Source organism: Beta vulgaris, chromosome 8 (genome assembly GCF_026745355.1).
Source record: "Beta vulgaris subsp. vulgaris cultivar EL10 chromosome 8, EL10.2, whole genome shotgun sequence".
In the NCBI taxonomy this organism is placed as follows: domain Eukaryota; kingdom Viridiplantae; phylum Streptophyta; class Magnoliopsida; order Caryophyllales; family Amaranthaceae; genus Beta; species Beta vulgaris.
The window spans coordinates 36720148-36744972 of record NC_079209.1 but is presented as its reverse complement, the minus strand read 5'-3'; the positions used below and the strand labels follow the sequence as shown (position 1 = coordinate 36744972).

Genomic DNA, 24825 nt, shown 5'->3' with positions numbered 1-24825 from the left:
CATGAGGAATTGATATACTTTATAGAGATTGAATCATGTTATTCATGTATTCCTGGCAAGTATTATTTTTATTATGTTATGAGGACTGTGGGCCTTATTTGGTAAGTTGGAGCAATGCCTATATAAAGGTAAGTTGGATTGTTGGCTAGGTTCAACAAATAAGATGGATTGGATTAAAGGAAGTAATTTTGGATCGTATGGTGTGATCACTTATTAAATCCTAAGATAAAAGAAGTTCATTGTGATTATTTGATTATTTCTGTGTTGCTTGTATGTGTGTAATAACAAGTAATAATTGGTAATTAACGTAAAGTGTGACGAGAATAGTTGTAGACTTTAGACTAGTGCACGTCTAGAGTTGGACAGAGTTAAGGTTATGGTGAGCGTGCCATGACTTTTTCTAGGAGATGGATTGATCCCCATTTCTCTTTTATTTCAAAGGTTCCTCGATATCGCAGGTCATTCTGGAATACGTAGTAGCTCACGTATTCCGTCTTCGTAAGGAAGGCATTGTTGGTTGGACAACTCAGGGTCCAATAAGTATTCCATTTGAATGATAAAAAGATGTTTAGGGTTTAGTTCAGTAGAAGTTGTCTGCAGAACGTTATATGATTACATGATTATTTATCCCTGCACGTTATTAGTAGTATCATGTTAGGAATGCTTATGTTTTAGTATGTAGTACTCAGCTTTGCTGATTACGTGCTTTGTTTGTGTGTATGATCATGGCTTTGCCTTATTGATCATGTGATGATCCATTCTGGTAAGCAGATTCAGTATAGCATTGACATTACAGGTTCATAGATGTGCATCATTGGGAATCTGGAATGGAGAGAATGTGTAACTAGTATAGTTTTACTTTCTGCATATGTTAAGAACATATTTTATTAAGTTTGTTTCAGTTGGTTAAATTAGATTGTTTAAGTTTCAAACACTTGTTACTTATTTATTGATTTATAATAATTTTGAAGTTTAGTTAATTGTTTTCCGCTACAAAATTCTGAATAAGCCGATACGTTTCACACGGGCGATAATATTTGGGTAATTCTCTACTTGTATATTATAAATGTATTTTCTAAAAAGAGAGAATTATCGGAGTGTCACATATTATATGAGTTCTCTCATAGGATGAGAACCAAATTATAAAAAGGAACAAAGAATATCTTATGAGTCTTCTCATTGGCTGAGAAAAAGGTTATAAAGCCTAATTCATAAACTATCATATCCGTTAGAGAATGAAACATAAAGTTTTTATTCTCTAATAAAGAACTATTTCAAATACCTAACTCAAGGTATATGGATCAGCTAGAGCTTGAGTCGAGCCTCAAGTCAAGCCAGCCATCTATTGCGCAATCTCGAGCTCAAGCTAAAAATGGAGCCGCACTAAGCTCATAAGTTTTCTCGAGCTTATGCTGAGGTCGACATTTTCGAGCTTGAGTCGAGGTCGCCATTTTCGAGCTTGAGCAAGGACAAAATTTTCAAGCCAAGCCGAAACGGGCTTTGCCCCAGCACACATATGCATACCATATTCCCTTCATATTTTGGGGAGGGAGGCCTAATACTTCTTCCTCCCTAACTTGGGCTACTGAGCTCTAACATGCAAGCTCAAATATCTTTAACGGAATTAATTGTTTCTTGATTAAGGTATATTTTGAACTAGGAGTTATTTTGTAAGAGATTGTCGACATATAAATTGAAATTAGGCAATAATAAGCCCAATATTAAAAAGAGAATTAGCCCAATAATAACTAAGTTAATTTCTTTTGGTGACTAGTTTAATCCATTTAGTATCTGAACTATAATTAGCGTAATCTCGAGCTCTTTTAATAATTAGTATCTAAAATATAATATACACAATAAATTGGTGTAGTATCTGAAATATAATACAATCAATTTAATCACTAAACTTCAAATTGAACAACATTAATATTAAACGAGTCACTTCTAATTTACACTATTTTTCTCGTGATACATTAACTCAAATAGTTCGCTTTCTTCCTTCTCGAAGTTTTCCTCTTTTCAACCTAACTCAAATAATTCGTTAAGACAGTCTCTTTATAAACCAACTACAAATACTAAAAAGTACATACTTCTAAACTAGGGGAGAGAGTACATATACACCCTCAAATGGAAAAAAACAATTCATTGTTCCCTTCAACCATTAAAAATATTCCATAATTAATTTGTTGAGGCTCAAATAAAAGCTCATATCACATGTATCTCACAATCATCTCACATATAGAGAGAGTAGAGCTTAAGAGAGAGAAAGAGATAAAACAAACAAATCAAAAAGGACAAGAAAGCTTAATCCATTTAGTATCTTTTGAACTAGGAGTTATTTTGTAAGAGACTCCGACATATAAATTGATAAGCCCAATATTAAAAAGAGAATTAGCCCAACAATAACTAAGTTAATTTCTTCTGGTCACTAGTTTAATCCATTTAGTATCTGAACTATAATTAGCACAATCTCGGGTTCTTTTAATAATTAGTATCTGAAATATAATTACACAATAAATTGGTGTATTATGCGAGTTAGCACCAATTAATGAAGGTCAACAATACTCTTATTAGTACAGCCCACCATCAGCATTCATTTGACAAGGACCCGAACCACACTTGAACATTAGCGCAATCTCGGGTTCTTTTAATAATTAGTATCTGAACTATAATATACACAATAAATTGGTGTATTATGCGAGTTAACACCAATTAATGAAAGTCAACAATACTCTTATTTGTACAGCCCGCCATCAGCATTCATTTGACGAGGACCCGAACCACACTTGAACATTGACACCATATTTTGAGATCAAGGCTCTGACAATATTGTCTTAGTACCAGTAAGGACAAGAAAGCTTCAGAAAAACAAGCAGAAATACAGAATGACAGGTAAAAGCAACATGTCTAAATATTGACTAGTCTAGGATAATTCACATTAGCTGCTCCGATGCAACCAAATTCAACATGACGATGTATTTTACAGGCAAAGGGGGAAAGGAGTAACAACTCCTTTCGGAAGAAGCAACCACATCTTCTAAATAGTACTTTGGTAGGATGACATAAAAATGAAAGCCAAACAGAATCTAGTTATAAAGGTCGTCTTCATCAGCTCCAGCAGACGCGGCAAAAGCATCTGTACCTGTAGTCCCAGTGGAAGTATTTGAGAAACGGAACTCACTGCCAAACCCTCTTGACTGCTGCAAGGTCTGAGCAAATGCCTGATACTTGCGAATATCAGCATCACTGACACTTCTGCGGGCATATTTCATTGATTCTTCAAAATGTGCAGCCTTAATTTCAGCAACCTCATCCTCCACATCCTCCTCCATGGCCTCAGGGTTATCTCTTCCCCTTCTCTCTCTTTCAATATCCTGTGTACATTAAAGAAAGAAATTTATGTTGTTTCTTTTGTTTTCTTAAATAAAGGTGATTGTCTAAAGAATAGAAAGTTATGTACTTCTTAATGAAATAAATAAAATCAAACTCCCTAATCCAAAAACTCAGATCGCTTTGTTAGAGGTTGAACTCACTTCCTCCATAACTATATCTCCCTCCATTCCGTCTCTACTAAAACTCTTGTGAATAATCACAACCCAGTCAAGAAGCTTGAGAATTAACTCATCAATTCACCACAAAATCCCTACTCCCACCAATGACAAAAAGACTACTACAAATTTAAATGTGATCAAATGCTTAAAAAGCACTAACAGATGAATAACAGTGGAAACATAAGCACAGTGCTACTTTAAAAACAGGAAAACGGGAGATGAACCGTTAATATCCCCTCTGCCAAAGTAAAATACTTGCCTTCTCAATGTTTTCTCTGATGGCATATTTGCAAGCCCGCTGACATATTTCAGTGATATCTGCACCACTAAAACCCTGAGTGTACTTTGCAAGTGCTCTGATATCAACATCTTTGGCAATAGGTGATTTCCTCAAGGCAGCCTTAAATATGGAATAACGGGAATCCTCATCTGGAAGAGGAATATAAATGAGTTGATCAAGACGACCTGGTCTCAGAAGAGCTGAATCAATAATATCAGGTCTATTTGTGGCTCCAATTATGAAAACAGTCTTTTTGGCAGACATGCCATCCATTTCCGTCAAAAGTTGGTTCAAAACCCTGTCAGCAGCGCCACCTGCATCGCCTACACTGCCCCCCCTCTGCGTAAGACACCCACAGACAACAGTTGCAATCAGCCAGATTAATGAAACTAGAGCAAATCACTCATCTATAGATGACAAGTGCCATAAATGAATATCAATAAAATGTATGTGTGAGATATCATAATAGACCAATGGCTAAACTCAACCAGAAAGTTACAGAAGCAGAATAATTGGGATTTAGACTGGTAACTTACAATAAAGACAATCATACTGTAATTCAAACACTAACAAACCACGTGCCCCAAAACAAACATCACAGATAGATAGCGATTTGCAAATGTGAAAAAATTAAAAAAAGCAGAGTTTGAATCAAAATAATAATTAAGGGGATCTAGAGCTTTTGTTAACTTGTTTCAAGCTGTCAAAAGCTGTGAATCAATATGCTTTCAGACTTTTTTCTAATGGTATTCTCTATTTTATTTCATTCAAAACTCAACAGATATGCCAGCCTACGCTTTGAACATATCTAAATCTCAAACCACTTGAACGCCACGAATCAAAAACTCAATGATGATTAGCCTAGACGCGACACAAGACAAAAGATAATATCAATGAGAATGAAAGAACTAAGTAAATTCAGCCAAACAGGTATGAGTCTACACCTGAGTTGCAATTGAATCAAGCTCGTCAAAGAATAGAACACACGGAGCTGACTGGCGGGCCTTGTCGAAAATCTCTCGAACATTAGCCTCACTCTCACCAAACCACATTGTTAGCAACTCAGGTCCTTTCACACTGATGAAGTTAGCCTGACACTCATTAGCAATAGCCTTCGCCAGTAAAGTCTTTCCACATCCAGGAGGTCCATAGAATAGAACTCCCTTAGAAGGAGACATCCCAAATTTTTCAAATTTCTCAGGATGCTCCACAGGATATTGAACAGTCTACAATAGGAAAAGGGAAAGGGTTCAGTTCACAGTGTAGAACAGAAAGACTGGGACAATTAAATTAAAGGGAAATGGAAGCACCTCTTGAAGCTCCCTTTTGACGTTTTCAAGGCCACCAATGTCCTCCCAAGAGACATTCGGGACCTCAACAACCTGACATACCAAAGACAATCATAATCAATAGTTAGATATGCACATCAATTTCATACAGAATAAGAGATTGCACAAGTCCTAAGCAATACCTTGAATTCACATTTCATACATGCATAAAAATTACACATAGATACTAATTATTCACATGACAACATTATGAGTCCTTCATATAATTAACAGAATAGGAACTCAATACCAATTAATACATAAAATAAACTACCGTTTCACGCAGAGCAGATGGATTGCTCTGTCCAAGAGCAGTCTGGAAGTGTTCATTTGAAACAGCCATTGAGTTAAGGATCTCAGCATCAATAGTCTCATCTTCCAGATCAATTACATCCATCTTCTCTCTGATACACTGAAGTGCAGCTTCAGTACACAAGGCAGCTAGGTCAGCACCAACATAACCATGTGTGTCCTTGGAAATTCTTTCTAAATCAACCTGTTCGATTAAAAGGAACTCGATTAAACATAATATCAAAGCAGAGAATATCATCGATCAAGTTCCTGAAGGAGGAAAGAGAGGCCCATACATCATCAGAAAGCTTCATGTTTTTTGTGTGAATGCGAAGAATCTCAAGTCTCCCTATTTCATCTGGAACACCAAATCTATTTCTCTGTCAAATCGACCAAACCTCCTTAGTGAGGGTCAATGCTGTTTGGACGATTAGTAAGCGCCCATAACAATACATGTGCTCGAGATTTAAGCCCATCCATAAGAGTCAATAGCTGGGATACAATACGCCTCTCCACCTCTCCATTGGTTTTCTCTCGCTTGGGAGCAATTGAATCAATTTCATCAATAAAAATGATGGATGGCGCATTCTTCTCGGCTTCCTCAAAAGCTTTCCTGAGATTGCTTTCACTTTCCCCAGCCAATTTCGACATGATCTCTGGCCCATTGATACAAAAGAGAATGCACCAGTTTCATTTGCCACAGCTCGGGCTATCAAAGTCTTTCCTGATCCAGGAGGTCCATAAAGCAAAATTCCCTTAGGTGGCTTGACGCCAATGGATTTAAACAACTGTGGGTGTCGTAATGGAAGTTCTACCAGCTCCCTGATCTGGGCCATCTGTTTTCTCACACCACCAACATCATCATAGCCAACCTCATCTAATCTATTCTCATCTTCTCGTTAACTGGCTCACCTCACAAAATCTCAGTATCCGGGGCAACCACACAATATTCAGGAGGATCAGTCTCAATAACCTTAAATTCGACACTTCTCATCCCCCCTCTCACAAGAAAAAGGTCTCCTTTCCTCAGTGGCCGGTATGCTTCAAGAAAATACGCTGAAAACACGCACAAAAAATTTCAGCAATTGAACACATTGGAGATGATTACATATTATCAAAGCAAGTTCGATCTATTAATTAAAGGGAGTTAAATAAAAGATTTTCAACTTCCCATCAGGAGATAAGGATTCAATAAAGTGCATTTGATGAGACAAAACACATATCTGTTATTGTCATTGACAGTTATGTACTTATGTTACTGTATCACCAATAATCCATCATCAAAGCTTGTTCTATGAATCATTACTGTGAATGCCGATTCTCCAAGTTCTTTATCACCTCATGTTTTAGAATTTCAATTATTCGCTCGTAAGCTGATGTTTTAGGGTGCAAATAAAAAAAGAGCAAGATTTTGGCCATTTCTCTCTTCGATGTCTTGTCAAAATATGTAATCACTCCAACCTCCCAAACAATGAGAAGCAAGTAAAGAACGGGGAGGTGGCAACTCTTAATTATGTTTGGTGAGGAATAATGTTAGTAGGATAGAAGAACTAACCCCAAATACAACTATTAACCCTTGTGCAAAAGTATAAAACATCAGGTAAAAATAGGGCAACGAGACTTTAAGAAAACTTAAAATTATGATCTTGTTTTTAAAGGCTCAATGCGAAGGCGACGCATCTTGTAGGGGCAGCGCACCTTTGAAACCAACAAAACTTAGAAATCAAATAAAGAATCATTGTAATACTTAACAACATAGATATGATATTAGACACCACAAAAAGGGTACAAGAAAGCATAGTTCATCGCTAGAATACCAAAACAAGTCAAAGTACTTAGAAAGAAAAAGCAAACAAAGTTTCAAGTTAGCCCAGTAGAACAACTTAAAATCCAAATTATCATCATCAACTACCAACAAGGTACAATTCGAATGATATCCCAGAACTATTGTTAAAGAAGCATGTAAAGGGAATTTATAAAAATATCTAGTCACTTCCAGTCTGCCATATGGAAAAAATTGCAATGAAGAAGAATTAAGAAATAAAGAATCATATACTGCTATAAGAAAAAAAAAACTACCACATGAGAAAAATAAGAAGAAATAAAGAAAGAAAAAGAATACCCACTGCGAAGAAATAAGAAATATGCAGGGAAAAAAGAAGGAAGAAAGAAAGAAAGAAAGAAAGAAAGAAGGAAAGAAAGAGAGAGAAGGAGAGAGAAGGAGAGAGAGAGAGAGAGAGAGAGAGAAAGAAAGAAAGAGAGAAAGACCGAAATAAAGAAAGAAAGAGAGAGAAAGACCAAAATAAATAAAGAACGAACAAAGACAGAAGTAGAAGAGAAGAAGATAGAAAATAAAGGATACAAAAAGACACCAGTAGAAGAAGATAACAAATTAAGAAGAAAGAAAGACAGAAGAGAACTTACCGGCTAAGTGACAACGTCCAGCAGTCAGCAGCAAGCAACATTTCTAGATCTAGAGATTCTACCCAAAAAGCATGTCGAGCAATGACGTTCAAACACAACAAAAGACAAAAATAAAAAAGGGGTGGTAGCCCACATGCACGCCTCAACCCCAAAAGCGGGAGCCTCTTGCGCCTCATGCCTCAAGTAAAGGAGCACAAAAATGTGCGCCTCGTCTCAACTGATAGATGTGATTTTCTCACCGCCTTGGCTCATCTTACCCCTAGACGTGCCTTGGGTGCGCTTTTTTAAACTAAGGTTATAATTTTATAAGGCAAGGTTTATAACACATATGTTCAGCTACAACTGAAAACTATGTCCAAATCTCTAAATTCTGAATGATGAAGTGGACAATCTCCGATTTATATCACGCTGCAAAACATGACATAGCACTAACATGAAGCTGCTTGCTCAACGCCACCTCTCACCCCAATCACAACTACAACCGCTATTACCATTTCCAAGATATAAATAGATCCATAGAATGATACAATAGTTTAACTGATGTGCTAGACTCCCTTTGTCCCAAAAACACTCATATTTCTTTTCTGGATATCACAAAACAATCTACCAATTCCTTGTATAACATTCTCTCTTCCCACTTTCACCTACTTTTTCTCTCTATCCACTGGTTCTTTCTTTTTCTCTCTACTAACTTTATCCCAACATTTACCCTCATTTTCTCTCTACACAATTCCAAATTTTTTATTCATAAATCAGAGGAAATCTTAATATCCATGCCAAAAGCAACTCTGCAAGTTTTTGTGTAACAAAGTTACAATTTAGGAATAGCCAGCCATACAGCTTCAAACATTAGTGTCTTTTTATTCGTTAAACCATGCTCGATCGGAATCATGCTCTAGATCACCTGTAGACTCAAGGGATGACATATTACAGGAAAAACCAGTTCAGCTCATAAGTCATCAAAATTGTACAAAACACTCCCTTAGAGCATCCACAATTATGAGGTTCCCCATATTTTCTCTCTCCTCACCTCATTAGTCCATATCACCTTCTACTAACTTTATCACCTACCCTTCCCATTTCACAATTTCATACCTACATTCATGAGGTTCCCCATTTACCTTCTCTCTCGTACTTTATCACCTACATTCATGATAAAAGGGGGGACCATTTGCCCAGCCACATGACGCATTTTGGTTCATTGCCAATATGAGAAGCCTCCCTATTTGTTGGTGTTCCACTTTTCATGGGAAGCATACAAAAATGGTGGGAAGCTTCTCTTTCTCCTTTTTTCTAAAACGAGGAAGATCATTTCCCGCTGATATGGATGCTCTTATAGACTCATAAGGAGAACGGACTAGTCAATGAACACTCAAACAATATCTCATTATCCTTGTCTCCAATGATTTTTTAAATACGAAAATTCAAACTATAAAAACAGTGGAATTGTCCAATAGTTGTACTATAACATTAAACTATACAGGAATATTGACCACCTATATAAGAGGAACACATTTCATGTTCTAGTAAAAACTCCTTAGCTCGGCATTCCACTTCTAATAAGTTCATATTTAAGTAGCGTATCTCACAAGTGCAAAATTTTCCAATATATCATTCAGAGTATCTAAGATCAACAGAAATGGTTTCCAAATAATTACAGACTGAAATTTATACTTCCTCCTTTTTATTACTTGCATCATGTAGCTTGGGCACAGCTTATAGGAGTCCATCTGAAGATGGGGAAGATAAAAATGGGAACTCTTGTGTTAGGGGAGAGAGAGAGAGACAGAGAACGTCAGTATACCCATTGCCAATTTAAGTAATGATGCAAGTATTATGCAACTTCCATGAAAGGAAGCAGAGGAAATATAAGAGAAGTCTTTCAACTAGTCAGACATATTTACAGCAGCAATTGAGTTCAAATACTCCACACAAAAGGCCTAAAGCAAGTCAATCACATCACATGTCATCTGTCGCATATAATTTGGAACATAATCATAGCACAGGTCACAAGTGCAAAGGTGAGAGAGCAATGCCAAGTTGTGAACCTCCCACTTATATGAACCCCTTCTCTCCATCACATCCTTTTCATCCCACACCTAACCACCGGAGTTTATCCAGATCAACATGACCTTCCCCATTTGCTTAATATTGTCATTGTATCACAAGTTATATAAGATACCAATTTTTACCGAAATCTTAAAAAGCATTAACATAAGGTAGGGATGCAAATACAGTCTTGAATAGTTGGAATAAAAGAATTTCATATATACCTAAGAAGTTTCTATGGTATTCAAATTAAAATTTTCTTACAGGATATCTTCTTCTAAGGAAAATCTCTCCTATATGACAAAAGCTATTGTTTATAGCTATGAGCATCATATATTTTGGGGTTTCTAAGATTTGTGACAGAGAACAAGTAATATTCAGATTTTAGCATCTAATTTCGTAATCCTTTAATTTCGTAATCCTTTCTCGCAACTTCGTCCTCCCTCCCCCCCCCCCCTCTCAAGATCAATTATCTGGTTCTTCTTCCCCTCGTCTCTATTCCTAATCCCCCACATTCTCCTCCGATTGCTGCCCTCAAATCTCTTATCATTCATCTTTCTAACCATTTCTTTGACAAAATATACAAATCTCTAATCTCAAAAAAAAAAAAAAAAAGAATCATAATGGTCCACCAAATCTTTGTACAAATGTATTTTGCAGATAAAAAGACATAGAGCATGTTTGGCAAATAGAGTTTAGAGTTTAGCTGTTAGAGTTTAGAGTTTAGAGTTTGTTGTTAGAGTTTGAACTTTTTGTTCAGCAGTCAACTGCTGATTTTGACAACTTTTTCTATTAAAAGTGTGTGTGTGGTAACAATTAACTGATTACTAAAAGCTTATTTCCATTTGTTTGTGTGAAAAGACTTTTATAGACATTTTAATCCATATGTGTAGTATTATTATTAGAGGCAAAAAAGTCATTGTACATATTTTTACCTAATCCTCTAATAAAAAAGCTCCTATTATGAGCTTTTTCATTTTGAGAGATTTTATTCCAAAACTCTCTAAAACTCTCTTTTACCAAACACCCCTTTTAGAGTTTTTGACTAATCAAAACTCTAAAAATGGTCCAAAACTCTCTTTTTACTCCAAATCTTTAATTGCCAAACACTCCATGGTCATAGAATTAAAGCCATTCAGCAACAATATGGACATAAAAGGAGATGATAGGTTAATGATTATCTTAAGCATCTATATGGGCGGAGACAGTACTGAACATTTCTTTGACATTCATCTATATGGCTCTCAAACTCTCAAATCATTCATCTCTCAAACCATTCCTTTAACAAAATATACGGATACCTAATCTTCAAAACATCAAAATCACAATGGTTCACGAAATCTTTCTACAAATGTATTTTACACCTAACAAAACATAGTTAAAGAATAACCATTCAGCAACAATGTGCACAAAAAAAGAGATGATTGGTTGAACATTATCTTAAGCATCTATACGGACACATGGTACTAAACACACTTAAAATACTCCCTCCATTCAGACATAATAATCATGAAGTTATATAACCATGAGCTATCCTGAAAAGTAACCACATTTTCTAAAATCTATGATATTTCGACACGGCATTTTTGCCACCATACCAATGTTGATACGACCTGACACTGATCTTGGTACATAACACGGGTCAGACATACTGATTTACACTCGGATGTGGCAAAGTCAACAGCACGGAAGAAATCCTCGGTCATTCCGTTCTAAAATGGGCGCTTTGTAACGGGTTTGAGAGTTGTCGTTCCGAGAAAACCCGTTCTAGAACGGTGCAAGGAAATTCACACCAAAATCGGTCGTTCTGCCGTTACGTAACGGATTCACGGCGCTCTAGAACGTTTTCTTGGCCGCTTTGTGTAAAAACGCGAGGAAGAGAAGGAAATATGAGAACAAAAGCATAAAACTGACTTAAATTATTAAATCTTACCTGGAATCTTTGTACTCTAATTCGACGCAAACCCCTGAAGTAATTGCATTGAATTACTTCAGATTGTAATCTAAAATGGAAACCCTAATTGCGTGTGGGAGGTAAACGATGTCCCCTACTTCGTCGATCACGACAAGCAATGTTGTTGACATACCTCCAGCTGCTTCTGGTATCATAGCCACCGGTGGACGGCGGCAGTCGCTAGGTTAGTGCTCTCTTTCCCTCTTTGTCGATCTAATTCTTCCTCTTCTTTTCTCTCTCTTCTTTTTTCTCACGTGACTACGTGAGAATTGAGATAAATATCTCTTTCTCTGTCTTCTTTTCTTCCCTTTTTATAATTTTTATTCTCTTTTTCTTTTTATTCTTTTTTTCTTTTTATTCCAACACTCAGTCACATGTTTACTATTTTTTAATTGCACTATTCTTTTTGGTAGTGTTGTCTTCCATTTTACTTATACATGAGTTCTTGTAAAGGATTGTATGTTCAAATATCATCAAAAGTACCCCCAAATAGTGTATTTATAACAGTTTTGGACATGATATAATATAAAAATAAAATAGAAGAAAAACAAAGTTAAAACAAAGCTTGTGTGATTTTTTTATTTTTGAAAATTCACGCCACGACGACCGCGAAACGTTCTATTTCTCGTTACAAGCCGTTCTTGTGACAACGCGACCGTTCCCGTGAACGCCACTGCGTTTTTTTTTCCCTAGTAGACGGAGGGGACAATAAAGGTGAGACTTGTTACCAAACTTGCTCTACACCTTCTGATTAATCGAATGTGCACCAAAGAATAACGACATCACTATCAACTTTCAGATCTAGGGTTAAAGTAGTGATATACGCATCTAAAACGAAGGTAAAAGTGTCGATATTATTGGCTGAGAAAGTCAGACCTTCAAACTATGGTTGAAAGAATCAACAAAATTTTTTATTTATGCCCGAGTTACAGAAGTGGAAAAATTTTCCATGATTAACAATAATTAGTCCTATACTCCTATCTAGCTGTTCTGTTTAATTTTTCAAAGAAAACTAACCAACACACAGTAAAACTAGCATATAGTACATATAACAAAATAAAGAGATACTTTAAGATAAGGAGCACAGATGATGAAGAGTGGTTAAAGCACATTCTCATAGGTAATGTGAAGAAAATTATATGGAGATCTTGACAGCACGTTAAGATAATATCTCGCACACGCAGCATAAAGTCAATAATATAGCAAAAGCCAGTGAAATGGAAAATGAAACCTCACGTTTCAGGTAGGCATCAAACAGATTTCCAGTGACGCCCTCAATGGTATCATCAATAGGAAGAATATGGACACGTTTCCCATATTTCACATCAGGACATTGGTGTACAGAGACCACATCACCAAGACGAACCCTTAAATTAGATCTCACAACCTTGTTCATCCTAATCTTTGGTTCTTCGCAAGTCTCGTCGGCAAGGGCAATGCAGATTGTGTCTTTCCTTTTCTTTCCCTAGAAATTGTCCCAAAAAAAAAAAACACAAAAGTCAGACCTTCAAACTACACAGTTGTAGTAGTATAACAACTTTAAAACAACTTTAGCTCTCCTAACATAATCATAGGAAAAGTAAATTGAAAAATCAGCAAACCCAACATCCAATTTAGGAGAAAGACCTGCAGAAAACTGAACTTATATGTGCCACATAAAGAACGATTGGAAGGTAAAATATACCGTGTTTTTCCCTCTAATAAACTAAAAGAAGAGACCATTAAAAAGTTTACAACTTTTACACAATCAAACAAGCTCACTTATCCATAACTTTCAGCTGAATATAATCATAACATCTACTTAGATTTTTGTAACAAAACAACATAGGGTACTTTTGGTATTGCATAATTAGTTAGTAGCTTGAGAAATAACTAAGAGGGTTAAAAGGGAAGAAACTCTATATATAAAGAAAATTAGGAAGAAAGAAGATCTGTTGAAAATTGTTTCTTTCCTTAATCATCTTCCTCAGTCCCCTAATCTTTCTTTTCTTCCATTAACCTACTGTTTCAGTTTTTTTTATGTTCTTTCATCACTAGGGCTGTGCAAAAACTGGGGTCGGACCGGAATCCGGACCAGACTGGGCCGAAGATTCGGGTCTCTGGTCTGCAGAAAATCTCGATTCCGGTCCGGTCCGGTCCAAACCCAAAAAATTTCGGTTCGGACCGATGGACTAGAGTTTCTTTTATTTAGTAAAAATAAAGTTTACATGTTAAAAAAGTTTAAAAGGTAAGAAGTTAGAAAGTTAAAAACCTACTCCCTCCTTCCCATAATACTCTTTACACTTTCTCTTTTTATATGTACCATAATACTCTTTACACTTCTATTTTTGGATATGACCCACTATTATTTTAAATTTTTAATCATTCTACCTTTTAACTATTGGCCCACACTTTCTCTCCTCTAAATAAATAATACAACTCTTATTACCTACCAAGTCTAACCATGGCTCACATTCTCTCTCCTTAAAATAAAAATAATACTACTTTTACTAACTACTAAGTCCTATCACATTTACTTTTCAATAAAATACAATTGACAACCAAACAGCAATTTATCATCTAAAACTACGTGCTTTGATAAGTGTCAAGAGTATTCTGGGACGGGGGGAGTAATATTTATTATCTTTAAGAATATTGTTATTAAAATGATTAAGTTTTAATTTATCTAATTTATAAATATGTTTAAATAAAAAATATTTAAAAAAAATATACTTCCTCCGTTTTCTTTTAGATGTTACACTTTTCAAATCACGGACTCCTAGGTAATTTTTGGAGAGGAGAGAGATAGAGAGAATGAAAAACAAAAAGGGTCCCATGTGAACATGTGATAGGAGAGAGATAGAGAAGTTATTACCTAAAATAAAAGTGTAACATCTAATTTAAAACTTCCTAAAATAGAAAGTGTAACATCTAAAAAAACGGAGGAAGTATACAAATTCCGGTCCAACAAGTCCAAAACCGAGCCGGACTAGAAAAATTCTGGTTCGATCCGTTCGGTCCCAGTTCAAAATTGTACCAAATTTCGGTCTGGTCATAGACCAGTTCACAGCCCTACATCCCAAATGGCATCAGTTCAATTTAGAGAGATTAACAAGCTAATTTTCGTATTTCCAGAAAAAAAGCCTGCCATGGAAGTTGATGGAAATTTGAGTCTGGACATAAAGGAGACCGTAAAAGAGTTTGCCAAAAAATGGATGATATCATGAGAAGAAGTTGCGAGAAACTTCAAAAGGATCTAAGAAGATAATCGATGAAGCCTTTTCTCCAATAAACAAGAGTTGAAGTTACTTCGAAAGGATCTTGAAGAAGAGGAAAAACAGGGCAGTGGTTGTAGCGGAAGAACGGGCATACAAATCTGGAAAAATGTAAATTCAGCAATGGCTTTGGTGTTAAGTCTAGTGATTATCCTATCTTCTTCACTAGCGAAAAGATGGTGGGATCAAGTGGGGGAGTGCGATTATTTGCGTGTGAAGACAAAGATGGAGGCTCACGCGCTGGTTCTAATGGTGGTTCTAAAATTCATGATGGTGATATCAATGTTTTTGAAGGTAAGAAAACGAGAAGGGATACCGATGAGCTTGAGGTTGTTAAATTTTCGAGAGGGGTGGTGCAAATGGTCGTGGGTTCGACGGTGGTCCAAATTGCCCCGGTGGTGAGGAATTGGGGTTGCTAAAGTAGATGGAAGGTGCTTCAAAGGGGAAAAAAATTCCATAAAGGGAAGTGGAGAATAGTAGATCTGAAAAAATATTGGAGAAATTTTTGGGATGGTTTTGCATATGTGCGAAGGGGAGATGCAGGTTGTGATTTTGTGAGTGTCACCTAGTCAAGGGGAATGGAGATTTTGTTAGTTGTGGTGGTGGTCTTGGTTTCTTTGCCGAAGATAAGCTTGGTGGTGTTCTTCGGTGGCGTGTCAAAGACATCTCTAATGAAGTTTTAGAAATGGTGGAGTATTGGAGAAGCTTCGGTGAGTGAGTTCCTCCTTGGCAGGGAAAGAAAGATAATTCTAGACCAAGCTACTAAGGGTAGAATGGTAAAAAGAAAAGGAATAGAGTAAAAGGGAAATAACAAATGAACTAATGAAGGAGAGGGAAGCAGAAGTCACATGCAATTAAGAAAAGAAAAGAGAACCCTAGTAGGCCAAGCAACCTAATTGAAGTGGGTCATGTGAAACAAGTGATTGGGCCTTCAAAATTTGAGCCCATTATTTCATTTGATGATGAAAGCATTATATTCGTGCTGCTGGACATTAAATCCAACTACTTTTTTTTCCAATACTTGTGCGTATATTACTTCATTTCCCACCTTACTATGCCTATGTCCAACAAACCCATCCCCTCACATTTCGTTGTCCAACCCAGTACCCATTATAATAACCCAAACCCACTCTTGACACCTGCGACTGATTATTAATTACCTCCGTTTCAAATTAATAGTTACACTTTGACATTTTACACTATTCACAAATTGCACTTTGACTTTCGTTTGTGATTTATACGTGAATAAAAACATAGTCATATGGGATCTTGTTAGATTCGTATTAGTATGTATTTTATTAATATGTACTTTTTATAATTTTTACAAATACAAAACTAAAGATATATATCCTCAAAGTTTTGCATTGGCATGCGTGAAAAGTGTAAGTGTGTAGATTAAATTGAAACAGAGGTAGTATATCTTTAAGCCTAATTCCTCAGCCCAATATTTTGATAGCCATGTTTCAACTCTCTTCACCATTCCTATGCCAACTGAGCTTGCACAACAATTAACTTACGAGTATCAATGCATCTGCTTAGGCTGGAGGGACAGAAAAACACAAGCCAAATTTGCGACAACCATGAACAAGCTGCCAATTATTATCCACCTTGAGGATAAGGTGAATGTTTGGGCGGCCTGTCATGTAATGAATCAACCTAGGGAGAGGGGAACTTTTGGTATTGCGCTATTAGTTAGTAGTTTGAAAATTAAGTTAGAGGGTAGAAAGGGAGGAAACTCTATAAATAGAGGAAATTAGGGAGAAAGAATATACGTTGAAAATTGGTCAAAGTAGTCACTTACATTAGTTAGGAGAGTGTCATTCCTCTCGCAAGAGTGGCTAGGTTGTAAATTTGTAATTGGTGATTTAATCATCTATTCAATCATAACTTCAATTGTTTCTTTCCTTGATCATCTTCCTCACTTCCCTAAACTTTCTTTTCTTACATTAATCTATTGTTTCAGTATGCTGTTGATGTTAGTTCATCACAATTTTTCATCGGTAAAGGTGCTTATAAAATCCAAACACCTATCGCCAAAACAAACTCATTACATAAGTTGTCACCACTCAAGTCTCCATTTACCCAAAAAAAAAAAACTCAATATGCATTCTCAGCCTAACATTCCTCTATCTCAAGAAAGGATCTAATATGCACACCATACATCAACCTGGAACCCACACCTCACAGAAATTAGAAGGCCTTTCAAGAGGCTCTAGCTTCAAAGACAAGATCACCCAAGGTTAACATCACAACTTCCTAGATTATTTCAACCACAAGTGTCCCTTTTTTTCTAAATTTCTTTTCTGATGATGTCATATAGCAAAATCTTCGACTTCACATTAGAACAATCAAACTCTTAAGTGAGTAAAAACATGTCAGATTTACCAGCAGCCAAAATCACAAATACTTATATAGAGCTGAAAATCTATCCATAGTACCCTGATTGACCAAACGATACCAGAAATTGCCATAAGCGAAACAGAATAAATCCCTACACAAAATCTCAAACCAAAACAACTTCAAAACAAACGCAATGTCAAGAACCCTAACAACTTGGAAACATCAAGCAGATAACACAGCACATAAATAATAAGATTATACCTTGACTAAAACAGTATCACCACGAAAGAGCTGAAGTTTTTCCATGGTGTCTGGATGCATAGAAACAACTGAATTATCATCATTAACGGCTTCATCGACAACCAATCGATTCGGAGACTTCTTGCGCTCAAGAATCGCAGTACTGTAATCTCTTTTCGAGCCCTTACTGTCAAAATTTGACAAGGAACAGCACATGTTTTGAGTGAAAGCGTTTCAAAATCGAATCAAAAATTTTGGATCACGACTAATTGGTAAAATTAATTGGTTCAGTTAAGCGTGAAATCAAATAGAAATTCGAGATCTTTGAAGAATAAAAACTTACTCGGATGATTCAGCATTATCAGCCATAGCTTGGTTGTTGAAGGTTGAGCGCAGAAGAGTTTGTGGAGCACGAAACGTAGAAGAAATGAGGAGAAACAATGTTCGATGTGAAGGAAAGGAGAGTTGGGTATTGGGTAATGCTTACAACTTTACAAGTCTTTATGCCCATAAAATGGCAACCGCTTGGATCTGGACCCGGATCTAGATTCATTTTCAGACGTTGGATCTAAATTATACTTGAATTCCCCCCTTCAAAAAAAAAAAATAAATTATACTTGAATTCAATGGGTTTGAAAATATATGTCCCAAATTCGACGGATTTTACGGGTTAGAGTCCAGAACGGATCTTTTCATAATTAATTCTATATTACATACATGTCCATATTAAAAGTATTTTCTAGAGCAGTGAGGACGATATTAGTCGTTTACCGCATTAAACTAAGAACACAAATTCTCATATGTGGCCGGCAACACCTATTGGTCATATCTTTAATAGGTATAGCCGGCCCATATATAAGACACACACGAGATTTTAGGGTTTTCCAACCAATATGTGTGTTCATCTTCAACCTAGCTCAACCGACTCCATCAAATTAGAAAAATAAAAAAGGCGAGTTGCTTCCAATTCCACGCTAGAGTTGATCCTGATGTTGACTTTCTTAGACAAAATGAATTAAATGATTCCAAATTCGAATTATTGTGTCTACTTTACCCCTTGTTTTGTTCTCTAAAATTGACAAAATTCATGTACCTAAACTTGAGTTGTTTCTCAAATTCGACTTTTAGAATCCTTTTGCATTGCTCAGTTGTTAATTTGTTCGGGTAATTGAAGTTTTGAAGGATGCTATTATGATGATGATGTAATTTCAATTATGACGAAATTAAATTGGACCATAATTAGCGGTATATTTTGTGGAATCGTAATCATATGGGTAACCTCATTTATTCACACAAGTAACCTAAATTGTTTATAAAAGTAACCCCCATTTATCAATATGATTAACATTATCTATTCATACGAGTAACTCCAATTGTTCACAAAAATAACTCTTATTTATCAATACAAGTAACCTCATTTATTCATAATAATAACCTCATTTGTTCATAAGAGTAACCTCATTTAATCATACAAGTAACCCCATTTAATCATACAAGTAACCCCAACTTTTCACAAAAGTAACCCCATTTATTTTCCTTAATACCCCAATTTTTTCATACGAGTAATATCATTTAGTCATACGAAGACCTTATTTCATACGAGTAACCTCAAAAAATTTCACAAAAGTAAGCTCATTTCTTCATAAGAGTAACATCACTTAATCATACAACGTCCTATTTAATCATACGAGTAACCCCAATAGTTCGCAAAAGTGACCCCATTTATTCATACAAGTAATCTCACATAATTATATGACAACCCTTTTTAATCATATGAGTAACCCCAATTATTCACAAAAGCAACCTCATTTGTTCATACGAGTAACCTCATTTGTTCACATGAGTAACCTTCTTTAATCATACGACAACCTGATAAGAGGTTTTAAGCTAGTGTGTCGTTAAGGCACCAAAAAGCACTTTTTAAATAATATTTATAACGCCTAATAAGCAATTACTAAGAAACTAGTAAAGTCAAGGATCGACCCACGGGAAAATTGGGATATTTTAAAGTCTAACAAGTTTAAATTGCCTGGTTGAAAGGGTTTCAGGAGGTTTTAGAATGGTTTGGTAACCACTAATAACTAAGATCAACAAACTAGCAAATAAACATGAGATGAAAATACCGATAAGGAAGACAATAGAGTTAGTATGAATCAAAATGGACAACGATCATTAATGTAATTCTGATTTAAAGGCGATAATTACGCAGGGTTTGGTTTTTCTCTTAAATACTCGAGTGCACTCTCGAATGGTTGATAAGTGGACTTTAGGTTCACTTATTTGCATTTAGTTTAGATCATTTAGATTCATTTTAGGCCATTTAGTTTCCTTTTTCTTTCCCTTTTCCATCTCATCTTTTCTCATACTCTCATGTTTAGCATTTAGTTTTAGTTCATTTGCATACTATTAGGTTGCATATAGGTCATTTCATATGCATGTGCATTCTATCCCCCCCCCCCCTAATGTGTTCTTGGAGTGTTTTGAAGCAGAGATATGCAAGGAAGAAGCTCCAAACAGAGGAGCGGGCGCTCCGTCGTCGAATGAGGCTGGCATAAAGTTGGAGCGGCCCTGGAGCGGTGCAGGAGCGGTCGCTCCAAGCACTGGAGCGGGCGCTCCATATTGGCAGGAGCGGGCGCTCCAATGCCCAGATCCCGATTCTTTTTATTTCGTGTTTTACAACTTTGCCCTTATTTCTACGGGGTATAAAACCAATTTTGTAATAATTCTCAAGGGGAGTTTTAATTTCCTGAAAAATATAATTAGTTCTAATGAGAGAGAGTTTCAGAGAGAGAAGTAGAACCTAGAGAGAGAAACTATATCTAAACTTTTGAATGTGGGTTATTTAAGCTATTTCAATGGAGTTTTGCATTTGAATATCATCCATCTTTGAGTATTTCTTCTATCTTTTCTCTTATCTGCTTTTATGTTTGTTTTATCTTGCTTTGGTATTGATTAGTAGTAATTAGTTGATGATTAGTTTATTAGATATGATTTTCACCATTATTGTTTCACCATTGTTGGTTCAAGCTTTTTATTTATCCCTTTCCATGGCTAGTGAGTAGATTAGTAGCTAGGGGAAGGGGATGACCTTGCTAACCATGAGTTGGCCTTAAAAGTCAAGCTTGGGGGTGTACTTTGGGTGAGATTGTGTTGTCTAACTAATTTGATTGCCTTGTTTATTTATTGATCACCATTTGAACTTGTTGTGGAAATCTAAGGTGAAGGATTGAGAAATGAAATCTTAGATAGACCTTTAGCTAGATTATAGGTTGGCTTCACCATGAGAATAGGTGTTTGACTCCCTAGGACCTCGTTTGGATCACTATGAGTTGTGGAAATACTTGATTAACCGATTTTACCATAAGAATAGGTAAAATCGGTTGATTAAGTCCTCCTAATTAGCTCGAGAGAGTGATTGGGAAGCATTTGAGTGATCGAGTCCCCTAATCGACCCTATTGAATCCCCTTGGCTTGACGATTTGGTTGATAATTTGTTAGCTCGTGAATCCCCTATTCCTAGTGTCCTTTTAATATAGTTTAATTCGTATTATTTAATCTATTTGTTAGCTTCTTAGTTCCTAATTTCTTAGTTGTTCACTAATTTCAAAAACCCCCAAAAATAGGCTTAGCTCGCTAAATCACATTCAACCCTTGATTAATCTTTGCTTCCTTGTGGATTCGACCCTTTCTTACCCTATATTAGGCTAAGTTAGGTATTTAATTTGGCACGTGCAACGACCGTGTCAATGGTCCTCAAGAATAATCGATTAATCAATCAACTAAATTCTCTCTCGAATGGTCTTTAGTCAATTGATTAAGAGATCCAATAAGTATAGAGAACCCCTGTAACACCAGGACAATCCTCTATTTTCCAAAATACTTTTGAAATATAAAACTTAAAGAATCATCAGTTGTGGGCTTAGGAAAAGGTAATTGGGCTCAATTAGAGTTTAATGATTAATGAAATTAGTGTTTTGATTCTCCATATCCAATTAGGAGTCCTTTTCCTAATCCAAAAAGTGTTTGGGTTCCTCATACCCACTTAGAAATCGTTTTCCAAATCAAAAAAGTGTCTTAAGCTTTTCAAATATTTTTCAAAACATGTCTAGACAAAATATTTTAACTTCCTTAATTTATTAGAATAATTCCTTTGACTTTCAAATAGTCAACCTTTGAAGATTTAAATCATTTAAATATTAAAACATATTTAAATATAAATAACTATACATTAGAATATATTTATAAAATTCATAAATTTACGGGGGATTACAATTCCTAATAAAAGGATCCCCTTAATTTCTACCCAATATCTTGGACTAGAAATTAAGTTGATTCATGGAGATGATAAAAAAGTTTACAATTCGATTAAGAATATTTGTAATCAAAATACCAAAGCATAAATGTGATCAATATCTATTCTCAAAAACCAAGATCAGTGCATAATCATCTTCAGATCATCGCAATTACATTAATATACATGGGAGTCTTAATTCATACTTTCATCCTTACACTAGATAGAAAAATACTCACTAATCATAAAATCTAAACATAAAAATATGAATATTATAACTAATCTAGGGATGAACATGATTAGGGGATGATTAATATACTTCCTCCATTTCATATTATATGCAACATTTTTCAAATTGCGGACTCCGAGGCAATTTTTCTTAGTGTACAATTAGATGGGAAGGTACGATCTGATTAGACTAACTAATAATACAACTAATACATTATATCAACACCTAGGATCCACCATCAACACCCTGCCACCGCCAACCGCCACCACCCCGCCAACATCACCACCAAAACCACCTCGCCAACACCATCGCCATAACACCCCGCCAACACCACCACAATAACCATCTCGCCACCACCATCATCACCACCATAACCATCCCGCCACCCGCCAACATTATCGCCACAACCACCCCGCCAACCCCAACACCACCGCCACAACCACCCCGCCAACCCCAACACCACCGCCACAACCACCTTGCCAACACCACCACCACAACCATCTTGCCACCACCCTGCTAACACCATCACCACAACTACCATGTTACCACCATTACAACCCAACATTATAATTCAAATTTATTCATCACAGAGAATCAAAGTAAACAACCCAGAAACATTCAATACTTGTTCAAACAAAGTTTCAAAGATATCTACCCAAATACCCAATGCTTGTATGTGAGCAAAAATCACGAACATTCACCAAGATCTTCATACAGAACATTTAAAGATCGAAGGAGAGAGAGAATCTTCGTGAAAATAGTATAGGAAAGATAGATCTAACCCTAAACAAAACAAAAAAAAAATTGCAATGAACAAGATCGAAGGAGAGAGAAAGAATCTTCGTGGAGACAAAGGAGATTGCATGATAAAGAAAATGAAGATGAAGATGGAGGAGTTCGCAGGAGACATAAAATAGCTTTTTCACAGCAGCATCATCCGATAACATCCCCACTTTGTGTTGATGTTGGTTGGTTGGTGGTCGGCGAAGGAGATAGGGAGGAGGAGGGTTGGCTAGTGGTCAATGAGGGAGAGGATGGAGGAGGGTTGGCTAGTGGTCAGCGAGGGAGCGAGGGATGAAGGTGTGATGGCTGGTAGTCGTGGTTGTTGGTTGTGGAAGTTGGGTTGTGGGTTTTGGAAGTTGGGTTGTGGGTTGTGGAAGTTGGGTTGTGGGTTGTGGAAGAAGAGAAGAAGTTAAGAGGGTGGTGGTGGCTGGAAGTTAAATGGGTGGAGGCCAAAATTAATTTAATTCATTTAGATTAGTGTAGGTAATCAAAACTCATTTTATAAAGTAAAGTTAATATTGTCTTTTCACTTCCCAAAACTTACCAGATAAGGAAAGAAAAAAATGTTGCATTTATTTTGAAACATCCCTAAATGAAAAGTGCTGCAAATATTATGAAACGGGGGAAGTAATAGAAATAAGCAACTTATGAAACTACAATACTTCAAGATCTTTAAGGGGGTGTTTAGTTCACAAAATATAGGTATGAGCGAGGTATGTGTTTAGAATGGGCTAAAACGTATAACTAGTGTTTGATTAGTAAAATTTTAATTTTAAAACCAATACCTTAAACCCAAAACCAATACCTTAAACCCATGAGGCATGAGGTTTAGAAATCCATGATGGTGGTGGGTTTGGCTCATACCAACGCTAGGTATCATTAATTATTTAAGATATATAAAACATCTTGCTGCACAGAAATAAAAAAGAGAAGAAAGCATTGGTTCTTCTTCTTCCCTGCATATTGTCGAGTGGTCTGAACTCCAAGTATTCAGTCATTATTCTCTCTTAGCTTGTACTGTCGAGTGGCCTGAACTAGTTTGATTATCATCACATAATATGATCCCTTGGGTTTTGCCATACAATCTGATTTTCGAACTTTATAATTCTTAGATTATAATTTCTTAAAGATTCTTCTTGTATATCCTGATTTTTGTAGTTTCGATTATTGAGACATGTATTAGAAGATTGGAAAAAGATGAGCATTCAAAAGTTGGAAGAAGATCTTGTTACTACTCAGATTCTTCTTCTTCCCTGCAGTTCTTTTTTTCATAGCCTAATGATTATTGTATTTATTTATTACTTAAACAAATGAAAGTGTAGAAATTTTTTGGTATAAGGAATGAATTTTTTAATTTTATGTATTGGGAGTTTGGAACTATGTGATATGGTGTATTGATGATGTGTTGAATATGGTGGTATTAGTGCTATGTATTTATGGTGAGTGCTCTATATTTATGCTCTATATTACTTCTTGTGTGTTAATTAGGTCTTGATATTGGTGCTATTTTTTTTTGACAGAATAATAAGTGCTCTACACTATTTATTGGTGATATTTGTTGATAACTTGGTTATATTATTAGTCTCATATATATTATGTGACAATTCTAAGTACAAGATTTAGTAATATATGACTATCTGTCTTTTAGAATTTCAGATTTATTCTTATCATCGTCATTTTATTAAAGTGAATACTCACAACTACTTTTGAATATGTGATCAAATATAGAAATAATGGAGGTATATGGATTATTCTTGAGAAGGAGGAGGAGATAAAGAGAGCTACTTGTGACTTTATTGGTTATTATTAAC

At 35.9% G+C, this 24825-nt stretch overlaps 1 non-coding gene across 1 annotated transcript; it reads right to left on the bottom strand.

Moving 5' to 3' along the window:
- Positions 1–2893: 2893 nt before the first annotated feature.
- On the bottom strand, positions 2894–18213 carry LOC104901385 (cell division cycle protein 48 homolog). The gene is made up of 9 exons (XR_008967179.1): positions 18055–18213; positions 17733–17898; positions 13114–13342; positions 5747–6506; positions 5434–5655; positions 5142–5213; positions 4776–5057; positions 3811–4170; positions 2894–3374 (listed from the first exon to the last, which is right to left on the bottom strand). It is a non-coding gene; the product is annotated as a cell division cycle protein 48 homolog (transcript).
- Positions 18214–24825: the final 6612 nt, after the last annotated feature.